General features: G+C 43.7%; 1 protein-coding gene across 1 annotated transcript in view; it reads left to right on the top strand.

The window, feature by feature from the left end:
- The first annotated feature begins 8446 nt into the window (after nucleotides 1-8446).
- The window catches only part of LATS2 (large tumor suppressor kinase 2), a 75741-nt gene continuing 66160 nt past the window's right edge, over nucleotides 8447-18027 (top strand). The window contains exon 1 of the mRNA XM_044249401.1: nucleotides 8447-8642. The gene's annotated coding sequence lies outside the window, so the exon portion shown is untranslated. The remainder of the gene's footprint in view (nucleotides 8643-18027) is intronic.

Here is an 18027-nt window from a genome sequence, read left to right as displayed (position 1 = left end):
TGGGAAAAAGAAGAATCTGAAAGGAGGGGAGCCCATTTAGGGAACCATATTGGTCTAAAGGTGAAAGGGAATGGTCTTAGGGTCTCCCATCCCATTCTTCACCTGTGCTGCAGACCTACAAGGTGGTAAGGTAACAAATATGTGCTTCTACAAGTCATTAATTTTGTGGTAATTTGGTAACAGTGGCAGAATTCTCCCATTTAAAACAAGTTCTCCCTTTGAGCCCTCATTGTCCTCCAGGCACTTTGGTATCCTTGTTTCTTTGTCACCTCACTCATCACAAATGTTTCCCGCCTAATGTCTCCTCTCCTCAACCTCCCAAGAGAGAGCTCTATGCTAAGGTTCCAATGACTGCCAGGTCTTTAAATCCAACCAATGTTTTTCAGTTCTTATTTTACCTGACTTTTTAGGAGTATGCTAGTATTGTTGATCCCTCCTTCCCTGAAACACTCTTCCCTTTGTTTCTATAAAATCACATTGACTTCCAGCTCTCCAGCAGCTTGTTGGTTTCCTGTGCAGGCTCAGCCTGCTCAACTCACCATGGAATGTTGCATTTCCTTAACATTCAAGTCCCCTCCCCCTCTCTCTCTACACTGTCCCTGTGGGCAAATTCCTCGACAACTTCAGCTTTGGTGGCCACCTGCAATATATGCAGGCAACTCACAAGGTTGGATCTCCTGATCAGATTTCTTCTGAGCTACAAATGGATGTCTACAACTGCCTTCATAACACCTCCATTCACTCCACTCGACCCCAAAAGAGAGCTCCAAAACCAAATGTAGGATCTCGGAGCAATGGATGGCACTATAGTTCACCAGTTCGAGAAGTTAGAAACCTAGGAGCCACTTCCTTCCCCCCTGGTCCATACTGCTGATCCCACTGTTATTTCAAAATTTCACCTACTCTTTTCCTCATCCAAAGCTATTATCTTAGCCCAAGCTGTATCACTTCTTTCCTTGACTAGACTTTGCCTCCTTCCTCTCAGCTCCCACTCATCCTTCACTCAGCCCCCAGAGTGACCTTTTGGAAACACATCAGATCATGTCATTCCATCATGGCCCTTTCATGACCTCCCATTGTTCTAAGTATACAGACTAAATTCCTTAAAATGTCACACAAGGCCCCATGTAGCCTGATCTCTTTGTACCTCTCTATCCTTACCTGTTATCCCCCTATTTCTGCATACCAGTAAAATAGTCTCTTCTAGCATTTGAAGTTGTGCCTTATGTTCCTTCCTCCACAGGGCCTTTGCACAGGTAGTTCTGTTAGAACGCTTTTCCTGTCTATCTTGTTAATTTCTTGGCATCTTTTACATTTCAGTAAAGTGCTACCTGATTTCTTAGACCAGATCACATCCCCTCTTTTTTAAAATCTCATGGACAGTTTGTGTCTCCTTTATAGTACTAGCCACAGTCCAAAATTTCTATGTTTATAGCATTACCTCATTATTATTTACCTCTCCCACTAGACTTGTAAGCTCCGTGAGAATGCCTGTGTTCAGGATTTTGTCCCTGGTGGCTAGCACATCTGGATGCCCAATGTGTTGAACAAATTAGATACTGCTGAAGACAGTGACAAGAGTAGCAAATTGTAAATGTACGATAAATATTTGAGTGAATATATGTGTTCTATTTTAGACCACTTTGACTTTGAAAGGTTGTCAAACTACACATGTGAAAATGTCTAGTATTGGCTGGAAGTGTGGAAATGAATATGTGGGACTTCCAAATGCAAATTATAACTTTCTTACCCATGAACACACCCCAAATTCCCATGTATGCAAAATATCAGGGAGAAAAGGTAGGCAAACTCAAGATCGTATTAGATTGTATTTTTCCTTGAGGTCACCTTTCAGTGTAGGCAAAAACCTTGTTCTGTTCTTTAGTTGTGTGAATGCTAAGCACTGTGATGCTTTCCACCAGAGTGTTGTCCTGGCATCTCCTCTCTCTGCCTGAGCTCAGTTTAACTTTCTCCCACCCCCTGTGGTATCTCCCCAATATTCTTTCAGCTCCTCTCTCCTCCCCAAGTATTAATTTGACAGTACATAAGCACAGAGCGATACCATCTGGTCTTCCCAACTTCTCTGTTTACTTCATGGCCTTATTTCTCTAACATTCTCCCTATTCTCTCCATTCTGTCCATTCTCCGCATGCCTGAAATACCAGGCTTTTCCATGACTTTGCTGCTGCCCTTCTCCTCTTCCAAGTATCTTTACTCAAAACTTTAGTTCTTTCTCTGTCTCTTCCTGAGGGGTATTAGCTCTGGGACATTTTTCAAGTTTCAACCCAAACCAAGAAACTCTTTTTGTTCTGAAGTTGCCAGCTATCAAATACAATCTGCATGACTGCTTCCTGACTTTTACAGATTTCCCTTTGCTCTTTGAAATTTGGCAGCCTGTCTGTCACTGGCCTCCTTCCACTTCTGCATGCGAAATCACCTTATCATCATCTCATCAGGGTTTTTATTATCAAAACCCATTTATCAAGCATCTGACCATAACACACTCGATTGTTTTTTTTTTTTTCAGATCTGATTAACAAAGCAAAATACATAGTCTTAAAAGCACTGTTCGAGAACAACCAAGACATTTAGTAGTTAATTTTAAAGTTAAAAATAGACCATGAAAATGTTTCTTTTACAATTACCAATTAAATATTTATTGTCAATATAGATGAGCTCAGATGTTTCCCTTTGAAAATGTTAATTTCGCTATTGAAATTGATTTTGTGGAGAGGAGAGTTTGAGCCTTAGACGATTAGCTTTTCCTAAAGCAAGAATTACCAATGTTTACTGCAAGAGGTTAAATTAACAAATTGAGGGATGCCTGGGTGGCTCAGTCAGTTAAATGTCTGCTTTGGTTTAGATCATGATCCCAGGGTCCTGGGTTTGAGCCCCACATTAGGCTCCTTGCTCAGTGGGGAGTCTGCTTCTCACTCTGTCTGCTGCTCCCCATGTTTGTGCATTCTCTCTCTCTCTCTGACAAATAAATAAAATCTTTAAAAAAAGAAAAATAAATAAATAAAAAATTTGAATGGAATGTTTTAGAACATATAGGAGCATATAGACCTTTTCAGTGGGATTTTTATTTCAGTTACAGACAGAGCAACATGTCGTTCATGTCTGCGAGTAAAACAGAAATTGCACCCAACTATAAACGTAAGCTGGTGTTGCTGTCATAGTTCACTCAGCATAAAAAGTAAGCTAACGGAAGATGTTGTAAGAAAAGAAAATTTGTCTTAGCAATTCGTCTCTTAATAATGTAACGTGTCAACATAAGAATTCTCTAAATGCAGAATGTGATTTTTATCTTGACAGTGTTTCTTTGAGTTCTTCTGGGAACAAATCTTCTTAAACTCTTGAGCAATTCTAACTTATGCAATCACATACTTTATTACTCATCTGAGAAGCAGAGCAGCTATGTGGAGAATGAAGCTGTGCTCCCAGGTTTTGGAGGGCTGGAAAGGCAGGTCTGCAGAGACTGGCCAGGTGGCCACTGTGGAAGTCTTGCTGGGACCCTGAGCCTTCTCCTAAACATGTCCCAGAGACTTTTACCAAGTTTTCCACGAGGTCCTGTTTTCCAAAATGGTGAAAGCAAATAGAAATAAACCAAAATCAGTGAAAATTTTGCTCTCTCATGATTTTAATATTAGAAAACACATGTAAGAATGAAAACTTAATACTGGGGATTTTCTCCTCTGGTATCAGAACTGTTTTCCTTATTGTGAAACATAAGAGTTTGTACACTTAAAAATGGTTAAGATGGTAAATTGTAAGTTAGATGTATTTTTCCAAAATTAAAAAAAAAAATGGAAAGAAACCTTGAGGTGGAAACTATTAAATAGGTTCCTATTAAATAAAGGCTCTTTAAAAATTACAAAATATAAAACATTTCTGGTCACTCATCTGCTCTCTAGTAATCTATTCCTCTCTTAAAAACAATAATAATCTACTTATCTCTAAGTCTGACTTTCTACAATATATATACCCTTTGGAAAATGTCCAGAAACTGAAGAAGTGAAAGGCCTTTTAACAGTTGAAATAACCATCACAAAGTTCTAGTTCTTCCTTGAAGAAGCAGGCCCTTTAGGAAGGAGAAGTTCTATTAGCTCTTAGTTTACATACGGTTTTGATAAATTAAATAATCTTTCTTACCCAAGAGCAGATTAAAAGCAGAAAATTAGTAAGGTATGGTATTTTACTAGAGACTGGAATCTTGATAGCAGAGGGGGGGAAAAAAAAAAGAAGTTGACTACCTAACAGAAGCAAAACTAACTGCAAGGAAATCCCTCAAAAAAGCCCCCAAACAAACAAGAAGGTGAGGAGGAATGGGATTTGTTTAATGGGTGAGAGTCTCAGTTTGGGATGATGAAGTTCTGGAGATGGATGGTGGTGATGATTGTGAATGTACTTAATGGCACTGAACTGTATGCTTAAAATTAGTTAAAATGCTTAATTTTATATTTTATTTTATATTTTATCACAATTACCAAAAAAAAAAAGGTTAAAAGAAAGAATTCATCATTGAAACAGAGCCCCCAACTAATAGAACCAATATTGTTAATCTTTTCTCTGGATTCTTTATTTTTCTTTTCTTTTCTCTGGAAGTTGCCACAAGTTTGCAGAACCCAAAACTCAGAATAACAACGAACCAGTAGATCTCTTTGGCGGACCCAGGGTCATTGGTTTCAAGAAAAATGTGGTATTACATTTTGATATTTAAGATATTTAAGTGCATTCAGTATATTCAAATTAGCAGGTAAGAAGTTCTTTATATGTAGTCTTGGGGGAAGAATATGGCTCCCGTTCTTGTGGAGTTTATAATCTAATCAAGGAAACAAAATATACAGGTATAAAACAAATTAAATCAGTGTAGCTCATCTTCTAGTTTTTTCGGGCTTTTAGGACTAGAGCCTACTTTTCAGGCATTAAGGTATAAAAAGGATGAGCCATAATGAGGTTTCTTGCACTGTAAGTTTGAGGGGCAGTGCAAGAAGTTTGTCCTAGGGTATATTCTTCAGGGGCCTCAGTGAGAGCTTATAAAACATCCTGGCCTCACAACTGGAGGGGACTGGCCAGGGAGGATCCACAGCTTCTCTCTGCTCTGGTTGATACTGGAGACACATCTTTGAGTTCCCCTCTTCCTCACTGCACAAAGCCCATTCCTCCTCCCTCAGACAAAGCATAAGGGAGTTATTTAATTTCAGTTTCCTTATTTATAAATGCATTCTAATCATGATTCTTGAGTCTACGACTTCAAGCTTTGGAGTCAGATCATTCAAGGTTTGAATCCCAGCTCTTGGATCTTGGGGTTGCTGGGGCTATCTGTGTTTTAGGGTCTTTGTCCAGAAAAATGGGGTTAATAACATGGTTGTCTAGAGCATTAAGTGAGAACACACAGATTTAGGGCAACAGCTGGTATAGAGTAAGGACACAAACACACACATATATACACATACTATGTTAGCATCAGTGTTATGTTAATTAATTTATACATTGTAACGTTGCCACTGTTAGGCTTTGTGCTCAGCTGGACTTGTGTTCTCTCTTTTCTCCTCTTCTCAGCTGGAGAAGTTTGGATGTACTTATTTAGTTGATTAATTAGATATAATTTTTGTTGTTAATTTTGCCATTTAAAAGGATTAAGAACTATAAGGCAAAAATCACCCAGAAGGGTAAAATAGATGAAGGGGATTAAGAGTACACTTATCATGATGAGCACTGAGTAATATATATAATTGTTGAATTGCTATATTGTACACCTGAAACTAATGTAACACTGATGCTAACTATACTGGAATTGAAATTAAAAACTTAATTAAAAAATCAAGTACATAGGGACACCTGGGTGGCTCAGTAGGTTAAAGCCTCTGCCTTCAGCTCAGGTCATGATCTCAGGGTCCTGGAATCAAGCCCCACATTGGGCTCTCTGCTCAGCAGGGAGCCTGCTTCCACCTCTCTGCCTACTTGTGATCTCTGTCTGTCAAATAAATAAATAAAATTCTTAAAAAAATAATCAAGTACCTATAAAAAATAATAAAAAAAAATTCTGGGTAGTCCCACCCAGAATGACTACATCTAGAAACTACAACTTTTAACATTTGGCTGCATACTTTTCCGGACTTAAAAAAAAAAAAAGATTTTATTTGTGAGAGAGAGCAGGGGAAAGGGCAGAGAGATAAGCAGACTCCCTGCTGAGTGTGGAACCAGAGGCAGGGCTTGATCCCACCACCCCTGAGATCGTAACCTGAGCTGAAGGCAGAGGCTTAACCCACTGAGCCACCCAGGCTCCCCTCCAAGCAAGCTTCTATTTAAAAATTTACTTATTTCCAATTTGTTTCAGATATAGATATTTGAAAACTTTATTTATTTATTTATCTTTTTAAAGATTTTATGTATTTGACAGAGATCACAAATAGGCAGAGAGGCAGGCAGAGAGAGAGAGAGAGAGAAGGAAGCAGGCTCCCTGCTGAGCGGAGAGCCCTATGCGGGGCTCAATCCCAGGACCCTGAGATCATGACCTGAGCCAAAGGCAGAGGCTTTAACCTACTGAGCCACCCAGGCGCCCTGATATTTGAAAACTTTAAAAAAGATTTATTTTTTTAAAGACACAAAGATTAACAAAGCACAAATGATTGAACCTAATCACCCGGAATCAACAAATTTTAAGATTTTGAAAGTTTTGCATTACTTTTTTAAATAAAAGAAATAACATATTGGAGGTAAAGTGGAAGTCCTCCTTCTACTCTTCTATTTTCCCTCCTTCCTTCTACATAGGCAAAAGCCATCACGAATTTGGTGCATCTTCTTGCAGTCTCCATGTCTATACTTATAAAAGTATTGTTAGTATAGGTACTGTGGCATTTTATTTATGAATATGGTATCATGGTGTATATATTGTTCTGCAACTGGCTTTTTTCCCACTCTACAATTTGAATTCTATCATCTATCGTATGAAAAGTATAGAACTAGTTCATTCACTTAGCTTTTTCATCACTTGAATATCTATCTTTTATTTTCCTACTATTCCCTATTGCTGGGTATTTTAGGTTCTTCTTGATTTTTCACTATTGCAAACAATGCTTTAATGGTCAGTATAATTACAAAATTTTATTAGGAGTTTATACATAATTTTAAGTCACTAAATTCCTTTTATTTGCAATATTTCTTTGACAAAAAATGTTTTATTTAATTACGTTTACATCTTCGAATACAGCAAGGACAGGACCTTTAAATACATACAAAAAAGCCCCTGCAGTCCTGGGGCTCGGGAAGAGAGAGTAAGGTCAATGTATGAGTGAAAATGTACACAGGTGAGTGCAAGAGGAACTCAATTACAGAACATCCACTGGGGACTTACACTGTGCAAGATGCCTGGGTAGAGCCCAGGAGAAGACTGAAAAATGAAATTGAACTCTAACTGCACAATAATTGGTTTAATTACCAGAGCTCAAAGAGGAGAGAAAACAGGAGGGCAATCTAGGAGATTCCTTGCCAGAGCTAAGACAGGACTGAAAGCCTGGGTAGGAATTAGAGGAAAGTGGACAGGATGGCAGACAAGGGACTGGGAAGGTTGTTAAAATGTCCAGAGATAATGACCTTCATTACCGTTTCTTTTCACATTAAAATTTAAGAACTTCACAAGAGTTTATTAGTTAAAAAGGAAATCGGACTGGCTTTTAAAACAAATTAGCCCTCACCATCACCTGCCACAGACTGTAAGAGGTAGGAAGTATGATGTCAGGGAAGTCCAGAAGTAGATTAAGGATTTGGCTTCCAGGTTACTACTGTTTCTACTTAAATCTCTGCACATTCCCTGCATATGCCCTTGTATTGCACTCATAGCCCACAAATGCAAATGCAAAACTCAGACTCTCACTTGTTGGTATACATTTCTATCTGGTTCTGCACCTCATGAAACATTTCTCATAAAATATCCACAGCACTAGGGTTTAAGTTTAAACTAATTTTGGATATACAGTTTAACGTCCTTTATTACTTTATTCCACGGACTAAGCTGTCTGTCCTCTTCTGCCTTTACTTTTAACCGCTGACACCTATTTGGTTACTTGGTGGCTCCTTCAGGCCTGTTAACTTACTTTCTTCACCAGGGCCGGTGTGAGATCCTTAAGAAAACAGTAGCTTTGACGACAGAGTTACCAACTTTTATACCAGTGCAGTCCATGGGGCAATAACTGCAGCTGGGGGCGGGTGACAAAGTGGCAAAAAGGTCCGCAACACTCGGCGGGGAGGCCGCGGGCAGGTGGCGGCGGGCGCGGGCGGGCCGCGACCGGGAGGGAGGAAACGGCGGCTGGGCGGAGCGGGCCGGCCGCCGAGGAGCCAGGGCCGCAGGCGCCCCGCCCGGGCTGGTATGCGGCCGAGAGTGACGCGGGAGGCGGGGTCACGTGACGCCCGTGGAATGCCAACAATGTAGCGAATGTCCCACTTGGGTCTGCGCGCTGGAACCTCGGCGTGAGCGCCCCGGGAAGATGGAGCAGCCGCCGCCCGCGCCGCCGCCGCCCGGGGCTCCCCCGTACCCGTGGGGCCAGCAGCAGCTCCAGCCACTGGCGCCCGGTCCCCCGGCGCGCGAGGCCCGGGAGCCACGGACGAGGACGCCCCGGAGGGTGTAGACCGCGCCCCAGGAGGTGAAGGGGCAGGGGCGGGGGGCGTGTGGCCAGGGGCCAAGGCAGGGCGGCTGGAAGTTTCCGAGGGTCGGCGGGGCCCCGGGGGCTCCCCGCGCCCACCCGAGGGCCGCTGCGGGCCGCGGCTCCGGGAGGGGCGCCCGACTCGGCGGGGCGGCCCGGCCGAGGGGCGGGGAGCGGGGCGGCCGAGGAAGTTTGTCCCGAGCGGAGCCCTGCGCCCTGCCCCCACGGCCCCCGCCCGGCCCGGGCCGGGAGCCGCCTCCGCTGGCGGCGCGTCGTCGCGGGCCGTCCGGAGTCCGCCGAGCGGGGGAAGTTGGGAGCGAGAGCCCGGCCGCCGGGGCTCCGCCGCTTTGTTGTGCGTCGGGCAGCCGCGGCCGGGCTTCTGGCGGGGTTGGAGCGGCCCGGCCGGGGACGGCGAGAGGGGCGTCCCGGGAGGCCGTCCGCGCCAGGGGCACCCAGCCTCCACGGGCTTTTACCCCGAGACCCGGCCGGGCGACGTGCCGGCTGGGGGCCAGCAGCGTTCGGATCCAGCGCCCGCTGCACCGCCGTCCACCGAGGCCGTACGGTCGTCTGCCACGGGCCGTGCCGTCGTCCCCGCCACAGGCCGCGGCGTCGTGCCCCGGCTGGTCTTGCGGTCGGCCGCCCCGCCCGCCCCCCACGGGCAGTGCAGCCAACGGAGACCCCGGCGTTGCCAGGCCGGCGCTCGTTGCTGGCCCTCCAAGTTTGCCTCCCGGTCCGCGCGGGTCGCAGCCCGAGCTTCAGGGACACTTTCGCGGCCGTGAGAGCGGCGGCCGTTGCATAACACGCCTTTCCTGCGCCCTAATTTAGCCGACTTTCTGGAGCATGTCTTTTCTGATGCAACCTCACGTGCAGTTAGCTCCCTAGCCGGACTCCGGAGATGCGAATTCTGAGTTAATTCGCGTCTTGCCGATCATCTCTCCGCAAGCCTGCCTTCGGAACTTCGGGGAGAGCATCTCTCTCAGGGTGAAGTCTGGCTCGCGGGGTTGGGCGGGAGTGCAAGCCTGGAGCCAGCCTATCTTTTGTTGATTCCGAGTCCCGGGTGCCCCAGGGGAAGGCGGGGAGGGTAGACCCCCAGAAGAAGGTGAAACTCACCTGAAGGGTGGGGGCGGGGGGAGGCACGGGTGTCCTAGGCTGCTGCCTGGATGTTCTGAGCCCTTCGAATGAGAAACTTTTGTTGTTGTTGTTGCAATCATAGTCGTGAAAGTTTATTTGTAGTTTTATTTGTAGATTATGACAAAATCTTAAGAACTTTTACATTTTCACACGTATGTAGGATATAAGTGAGCGTGCTCTTAATAGTAATCTAGACTTAAAAATTGTTTAACGGTACTCTTAAGCTAGAGGCTATACATTTGGCAGATGAAGATTCGGTGGCCAAACAGATCTCTTCCCAAAGTATTCGGCACATATGTTACATTTTTAAAGGAAAGTTGGCCCACATTTTACCAAGAAACTTAAGCATACTGAAATTTGAACGGAAAGTCACAAAACGTGTGTTGTCTTTACACAGGTGTTCTGTTTAAATAAGAAGGTGAGGAGCCTTCCTTTAATAATGGAGAAAGCAACTCGTGGCTTATTTTTAGGAAATTTGTACTAAGTAGATCTTGCTCTATATAGTTAGTTGAATCTCAGCATAAATCCCTCCATGATGGATCACCATTTTTGAGTGCTTAATCAGGAGTCTAAGCTGCCTTGTATCTTTTACTTTTTCCTTTACCAGCTGTAGTAATAAGGTAGTAACAGAACAATCTTCCAAAATAAGAATGCAGAGACTGTTTAAGAAAGTCTGTTTTAAATTACAATTAACGAGATACTATGTTATTCAGTCTCTTATAAAATTTGGTCTCATTATCTAGGTATATAGAACACTGTTTAATGAGTACACCAGCATTCCTTTGAAATAAAAATTGCCGAACATTTAATAAATCTCAAAATGTGAAGCTATTTAAAATGGTATCTAAACAGAAGACCTCATGCAAAAGTATTAAGGGGAATTACTAAAATCATGGAATTTTAGAACAGCAAAGATTCAACTAGCCTCTCCGTCTAGTTGGAAATAGTTTTGACCTGAGTGTAAATTGGGACTGTTCATATTTCTTTCCTTAGCAAATCACATGGTTGATGGGAGGGACTTTCCTTTGGTGGGAGGGGAATGTTTTTACAATAAGATGCCTTGTTATTCTAAATGCTGCGTTGTAAATAGCCAGCCCTAGGCTTCTAAATCCCACTGTGTGTTGGGGGGAGTTGGGGGGCAGGTGTTGGAGCTGATAAATTCACCATAAACACATAGGAAGGATTTGGGAAAGCTTTTGGAGGGGGAGGGTGTTCTGCTTTGTAGTAGGTAAACCAGACCAACACAGTTTTTGAAAAGCTGCTTTTATATTTTATTTCATCATTATAATGTGAAACTTCTAAACAATATTCCCTACTGACTTTTAATTTTTTTATTTTTATTTATTTATTTTTAAAGGCTCTGATTCTTTTTTTTTTAAAGATTTTATTTATTTATTTGACAGACAGATCACAAGTAGGCAGAGAGGCAGGCACAGAGAGAGGGGGAAGCAGGCTTCCCGCTGAGCTGATGAGGGGCTCGATCCCAGGACCCTGAGATCATGACCTGAGCGGAAGGCAGAGGCTTTAACCCACTGAGCCACCCAGGCGCCCCCCCTCCCCGCCCCCACTGACTTTTAAAAAATGACTTGGAGAAATACAGAAGACAACTCAGTGCCTTTACTTTGTCTTAACTGTAAATCTGCTTTAAAAGGGAGCACAATATCCTGGTCAGCAGAATGAAGGGGTTGGGCTTGATAATCCCAAAAATGACTGACTTCTAGCTCAAAAAATTCTCTGAATCTCATTCTTTTTCTTCTTCTTCTTCTTCTTCTTCTTCTTCTTCTTCCTTTTTTAACAAAAGCCTATTGCTTAGTAATTCCTCTGGACAGAACTGGGCCTCTGTGGCGCAAGTTCGGAGGTCACCGTTCCCATTATGTGTTACGTGGATGCTGCTGTATGAGCCAGGGCTTTATTACACAGCACCTGTGAATGGCTCCTGGTGTTTGAAGGGAGCCCTCTTTGGGCCACCAGTTTCACTAAGTCAGCTGTTCTCTCAGTATTTTTAAAGCTAATGCTATTTGATCTATAGTTTCATTTTTGAAGTGTTATTCAAACAAAGTAGTGTTGGAAATAAGGATAGTGGTTGTGATACTAAAATTAGGACAGAAATTTAACATTACTTAATGTTTACCGTTTACTATATGAAAACCTTATGTCGCTTACCATCTAGACCATGTCAACTTAATTGTGACAAACGGTTTCTTAAGTTAATTAAATAGTTTTTGCCTATGTACTAATCTTTAACATTCATAGGAATTTCTTGGAGGACAAGTGAAAATTATCTCATATTTTGTAGCTGTGGTTCATAGTTATTGTTAACTAATCTTTGCTCTTTTGTGGCACAGCATAGATTCTGTAACCTGTAAATTAGTAAGAATGGTAAAGATCTTATGAAGGTAAGCTGGCTCTTGAATGGGGTGGATCTCTGGAATATTGGCTTCCTTGCCTCCAAGCAGTTTTCCTGATCAGGAATGCTAAGAACCAGCGGGTTTCATTTCTAATTAATGTCATCCTACCTCAGAAGTCTCACTCTTATGTTTTCATTAAATGTACCCAGACAATACCTGCCCCCTCCCCAAAATTATCTGCCTATTCATTTTTCTCTTCTATGTTTGAGCCTTTTCACAGGAAGTTCCAGACTCTAAGAATAGCTTCACACTTCCTTCATCAAATCATAGCCTTTTGCCTTTTTAGTTTTGCTGAAACAATCCTTTCTCTAGTAGATTTTCTCCAGAATCTACATGTACTGGAATTCTTTGGACAGTCACATTATTACCTCTGTCCATAGCAGCGACTCTCAAATGGGATGGGTGTTCTGACTCCCTCACCTGGTATATGTCTGAAATTTGTTGGAGGGAGAGGAAGCAACGCTTTCTTAAAGACTGAAAACCCACACTGGGGTATGGAGTTGAAGATAAGGAGACCCATCCCATACAGTTGCTTGCTGTTAGGAATGCTGCAAATAATGGGTAATAAATCTATCTATAACCTGATCGTTCTGTGTGGTAATCTTGAGGGCGAACTTCTGTGGCTTCATTTTTTTATGCCATTGTTCATAATGCATTCATATATACCCCACAGATATCAGGTATAGAGCTAATAGAGAACGTGATGGTTTGTTTTTCCTCTAGATTGTAAACTTATTTAGAGATGAGACCCTGTTCTTCCTGGGTGAGACCTCATAATATCCAGCAAAGTATTTGCTAGTATTTGCTTCCAAACCCACTGCGGCCTTGTGATTTATTGGAGAGTTTTCCTGGATCCCCAGAGGAATGTAAGCATTGATTTCCTCAAAGACCCTCATTATGAGGGGGGAGCCCCTGTCGTGGTTCCTGGCCTGGATGGTACTGAAGAGGTCCATCAGCATGGTAGTTTGTGTTTCTGACATTCAGCGTCTGGCTGGGAGTCTGACCTGTCTGCCTGACTTAGTTTCAACTTTGCTAGTTAATTCTAGTAAGGATATGATTTAAATAATAACTGGAATTTTAGTTCCAAGAAATACAGTTTTTAAAAATGCCAGTGTTTGTCATTAGTGTGGGTCTCAGGAGACATGGGTTTGGTTGATTCTGTGGTTGGGGCTTGATGTGTTTAGCATCCAGTGTGGGTTCATGAAGCACTAACAGAAATTAGAATGAAAGTTTGTGAACATCTGATAGCACCTTCTAGGATTGGAATTGGGTTTGAGAGGGCCAAATTAAGGGATGCTTCGAGTACTGCTCTCACATTTTTACATGAGCTACCTATTCTAAGTATTGTTTCAGTTCCAGGTCTGAAAAGGAGGTGTTTCTGTTTTGTGAGCTGTATTCTAGTTTTAAAATTCTGCTGTCTTATAGTTTCTTTTAAAGTATATTTTAATTGATTGATGATGCCAAATGAATTTCCAAAATTAGATTTACTTTGCTTGATACTCTCTTTTTTAAAAATCCACAATCATGAGGCCTTAGGGTCATATTTAGAAAATTTTTGATGAAAGAACTTATTAAAATGATATAATGGTGTGTCAGAGTACCTCATTTCCAGCTGCAATCTTTGGTAAGTATTCTCATGAAAAATTCTTTCATAAGTTCATACTTTGGCCATGAAACCAACTGTCTTCAAACTAAAACCTAAAATACAACGTCTCAAGCTGAGAAAATACTTACATTCTTTATGAGACTGAAGGAAAGTTTCATGCTTTCTAGATTGTTCAGGCAGGATCAGAGTTTGCCCAGAGGTGCTATTTTACGCATTCGCTAACAGACACGGGGCAATGCCTGTGGTGGTCCCAGGACCAGCACTTCCTGTTCAGTGAGGGTGGGAGATGAGAAGAACATGAGAAGAGTGGGTGGTGACCTCCCACTCCCACCCCACGAAAGAGCTTCCCCAGCAGTGTGTTAATGGGGTGTCACGGAATCATTCTTTCGATTTCTCTGTATGTTTGAAAATTTTTATAATCAATTGTTGAGGGGGAAACAGAACGAAAAGAAGCTGGGCCAAATTCTGCTTAAGGGCTCATCCACTTGGTATTTCGTGGCTTCTGCGTCAATTCAGACATGAACACAGAACTGTCTGGTCTCCCCTGTGCCGGCCGGCTTTATAGCTGGAATGTTTGTGGGACACATGAGTGCTTAAAACTCCCAAGAATCTCTGGACCGCCGCTCTTGGGAAGCTGCTGCCTGCTGTGTTTTGGCCTCCTGGCTGTTGGGTGGCACATGCGTGGGAGGGCGTATATGGCACCTGACAGGTTAGACTGCACTCTGTGCGGGGACTTTGCCCTCCTGCCAGCCCCCTGTCCCAAAGTTCGGTCTCTGCACGTGTCACTATGTGTAGCGGGGGAGCCAGTCTTCAAATACCAGTTAGCTAAAGGTGAATAGTTAGACGATTTCCCCCCATTTTGGTGTGTTAAATATACATAGTATTTATCATTTTAACCATTCATAAGTGTATACCTCAGCTGCCATCATCGCCGTATTGCCGTAACCTATACTCAGAGCCTTTTTATCATCTGAAAAAAAACTGTACATACTAAATAGCTCCCCAGTCCCCTGGCCCGGGGTCGTCTCCATTCTACTTTGTCTCTCTCGAGTTGCATATTCTAGGCCCCTCATGGAAGCGGAATTGTGCAGTATTTGTCCCTCTCTGTGGCTTACTTCACTTAGCATAACACTTTCAAGGTCCATCCATGTTGTAGCCTGTGTCAAAGTTCCATTCCTTTTTCTGACTGAATAATCTACTTTGTTACGCAACTCTGTGTAACAGTTACGTGTGAACATCACTGGGGAGCATTTCAGGTGGGCCCACATCTTACACTTAGAGAAAGAGCACTGCTGTTTTTGAGCAGAGCTGAGCTTCTGTGTGCTCAGCCTTGTGCCAGGCACTCTTCTCTCCCATCTTTAGCCCACTGGCAGGGTTTATCACCGGGGTTAGGACGGAGGGGACAGACCCAGAGTGCTAAGTGACTTCATGTGTTCATTCAAGGCCCATTCTTGGGCCTTTGTGCAGGTCTGATAGGCACGCTCCTGCCCCATAGACCCTGCAGTTGAAGTGGCTCAAGATGGAAGCAGGCACATCAGTCATTTGTTATACACTGTGACAGGGCTGTTAGGGGACATCAGGGTTTCTGAGGTTGGGTGGGCAGGGAGGTCCTTCTGCGGGGGGCGGGGGGGGAGGGGTTCAGCTGAGAATTGTAAGAGGTATAAGTGAACCAGACTGGGAGTGGTATTTGTTCCTAGCAGAGAGAATAGTCGTGCTAAGTTTCAGAGGTAAGGAAGAATTTGTTGCCGTTAACTTGCCCTATGTCATCCAGGCTGAACCTGATGCTGGCTGGTTGGGGAGGAGTCAGCTTCTTGAAGCTCAGGTCCTGCTCAGAACTGGCCAACTCAGGCCCGGCTGCAGCCACATGTTTGAAACATTAAGTCTAATCACTTAAGTTTTTTCTCTCTTCGTGCTTTCTTTTTTTAAAAAGGAAGATACTTTAACTTTTCAAGCATTGCTATCAAGTAGTCATTTAAAGAGGAGTTATTCACCTACATTTCTACATTCAGTTTGGTTCCTTTTCCACTAAACCAATCTGGACTTTGCCCTGGTCTTGTCTCTTGACTTGATTAAAAGCTGTTTTTGGGGGGCGCCTGGGTGGCTCAGTGGGTTAAGCCACTGCCTTTGGCTCAGGTCCTGATCCCAGGGTCCTGGGATCGAGTTCCGCATCGGGCTCTCTGCTCAGTGGGGAGCCTGCTTCCTCCTCTCTCTCTTTCTCTCTCTGCCTGCCTCTCTGCCTACTTGTGATCTCTGTCAAATAAATAAATGAATTCTTTTAAAAAAAAAAAAGCTGTTTTTTGTCTAACTGATTCTGAATCCTGGATTTCTTAGTAATTCTGATAGTTGGGCAGTGTGTTGTGCATTACTGCTGAGAGTGATCTCACATGCAGTTTTACCTGTGATCTTCAGAGGAGCCCTGTCAAGTAGACAGAGAAAGGCTTGTTACCCAGCAGGAAATTGAAGCTCTGAGAGTTGAAGTGCTTGCCCAGATCACATGGAGCTAAGTGCCAGAGCTGGGGGGGAAGCCAGGCCTCTCACCTCCAGCTGCTTTTTCCTTTGCAGTGAAACAGCCATCTTTTGAATCTGTCTCCCCCAAACCTGTCCTCGCCTCCTGTTAAGTGCCCTTCTCCATCTCCACCAAGGCTTCTTTCTTGATGCTCATAGTCCAAGTGGTTGTCCTGGCCCAGAGAATGGTACTACCATTGGCTCTGGTTCCTAAACCAGAAACTTGGCCTCCCCCTGCCTTTTAAAAAAATATTTTATTTGTTTATTTGACAGAGAGAGAGAGATCACAAGTAGGCAGAGGCAGGCAGGGGGGTGGGGAGCAGGCTCCCTACTGAGCAGAGAGCCCCATGCGGGGCTTGATCCCAGGATTCTGGGATCATGACCTGAGCTGAAGGCAGAGGCTTTAACCCACTGAGCCACCCAGGTGCCCCTTGGCCTCCCCTTTCAAACCAGTCCTCTAGTGAACATCATCGACCCTTATGTGTTCTACTTCTTAAGCTGTTGAATCACCCACTTCTTTCTGTTTTCCAGCTACTATTCTATTTCGGATTCCCATAATACTTTGGGTAGACTTTTATTGTCACGTTATCTGAGTAATTGATCTTCTTGTCTGTCTCCCATCTTAAGCTGTGAACTTCTTAAAGTCAGAGGCTGGTCATTATTTTCTGCTTCTCTAAGACTTAGTAACAAGGCCACCTTGTATGGGTGTTCGAGCTGTGCACTGTTCAAGGGCCTTACGTGTAAAAGGGTGTACTTCACGTCATACGAATGCTCACTTAAATAGGGCATGAGTAGCCAATGTGGAGACTCTGGGCCACTCACAGAATACCTGTGCAGTAGTAGAGAGTCACCTCTGTGCATAAAGCCACATGGCGTGCATGTTGTACACCCATTCCGAAGAACCCATTCCAAAGAGTACACACGATCACTCCTCTGTTACCTGCCTCAGAGGTCCAGTTCCCACCCTCCTTGTGATTCAGAATTTACCTGCCCCGCTCCCTGGGGGGTGTATGTTGTGTGTGTGTGTGTGCGCACGCGCGCACACATTTGTGTGATAGATTGTGACAGTGTGATAGATTGTGACATGTGGCATCGGTATGTTTCAGAGTGTGCCAGGCCACTGTCCACAGAGCTCTGGAAAGCTTCCCAGGGCAGGATTGCCCATGTTGTACAATAATATAGTAACAATTTACTTGAGGAAGGGGTACCTTTTTATAGTCCCACAAAGGTACCACATGAACCACTAGGGCTCTGCCAATAACTACACAGCAAGTATTGGTAGAATCAGTGTCTCAGAGCCGACCACTCCCTCCTCAGCCCCTCATAGTTCTGGGGCCAGAGCCATGTGGGCTCCAGCAGCCATTCGGCAGCAGCACAATTTGCAAAAACAAATTAGACTGGGAATAACCCAGATGTCCTTCAGTGGCAGAATGGATAAACAAGTACATTCATACAATGGAATATTACTCAGCCTTGAAGAATGGCAAACTCTTGCTACATATCACTGTATGAATAACCAGTGTCGACCAAAATAAGCTAGACATGAAGAGTATACCACGTTATTCCATAGATATAAAGTTCAAAAACCAGTCGAATTAATCCTTGGTGTTAGAAGTAGTGAAGGCGATTCCCCCTGGGGCATTGGTCTGTGGGGGGCCTGGACCTTCTGGATTGTAATGACACACTCCTTGATCTAGATAATATTTACAAGGGTGTGTTCTTTGGAAACATTCAT

This window comes from Neovison vison, chromosome 5 (assembly GCF_020171115.1).
Source record: "Neovison vison isolate M4711 chromosome 5, ASM_NN_V1, whole genome shotgun sequence".
NCBI lineage: Eukaryota > Metazoa > Chordata > Mammalia > Carnivora > Mustelidae > Neogale > Neogale vison.
Note: the sequence above shows the minus strand (reverse complement) of the source record. Positions and strands in the feature narration are given on the sequence as shown.